The following is a 1,162-nucleotide window of genomic DNA, read 5'->3' on the forward strand; positions in this document are numbered from 1 at the left end:
TATAAACTTGCTACTTTCCATCTCCCTTTGTCGAGGTATCAGGTATGTATGCACCAGAGTTATAACCTTTTAAACTTCCTTAATGTATGTAAATGCAAAATCAGACCATACTTTAAGATTGATAACGAACATATTCACATTCTCACTGTGATCTTAAAGAACGTTCAAGTTATAGGAAATACAGAACGAATTTCGCCTTCTTAGATGAATTAATAACAGGAGACGAGTCTTAAAGGAGAAACCGACACGGTGTATAGTAAAGGAACAAGAAGATAATTACATACACGAGCTTTAAAAAAAAAAAAAAACGGTGCATAAGTCAATTTGTCCTTCTGTTGAATGTTAAATATATCCTCCTAGAATGAGCGGTGTGTAGAAATTTCTCCTGGAACTTATTCGTGTTTAATTGTGCCGTTGTTTGTACCCCTTTTCAAGTCTGAATTATTCATAATATATTCATGATGACAATGTAGAGACTGATACGCGAGTCTGCTTTGTTGTTGCTTCTAGAAAAAAAGTAACATACAAGCACGCACAAGTAATACGAAATAACTTATACAAAAGTGTCATTAATGGACATTAGATATGCAAGTAGCTTAATTAATAACACACACGGAACTGTTCAAGTTTATTACACTTTTACATGAAAACAACAGCAAGAAATTGTGCACAGCAGAAGAAAAGAAACAGAAATAGTCGAAAAGGCTTTTATAATTCACAGAGAAGAAAGAGTATCGGATTTGCAAAGAAATGCTGTGCTCATCACGGATAATACGTAAATATATTTTCTGTGAGTTCTACTTTGTTCTCTTATAAGCACGAAGAAATGCCTGATTTGTTCATCATTCCACTGAATTAATACAACACGAATCCCATGCACACGAGTTAGTATCAGGCTATATATAATGCATAATGTTATACACAATGATCATGTATATAAGAGAATAAGAGAACAATTAAAGTATAAAACATAAATACTAGAACACATGGCTAATCACGTGTCTAGGTATACAATCATCTGTCTTATAAATATACCTTAAATATCTCCACAAAAAAACTACACTGTATCATCATCAGGGAAGAAAACCGTCGATCAGAACGATTTTCTTTGCAACTAAACATGAGAAACTGTAAAGTCTAGGTTGATGAAGGATGGAGGCAG

Source organism: Penaeus monodon, chromosome 19 (genome assembly GCF_015228065.2).
Source record: "Penaeus monodon isolate SGIC_2016 chromosome 19, NSTDA_Pmon_1, whole genome shotgun sequence".
NCBI lineage: Eukaryota > Metazoa > Arthropoda > Malacostraca > Decapoda > Penaeidae > Penaeus > Penaeus monodon.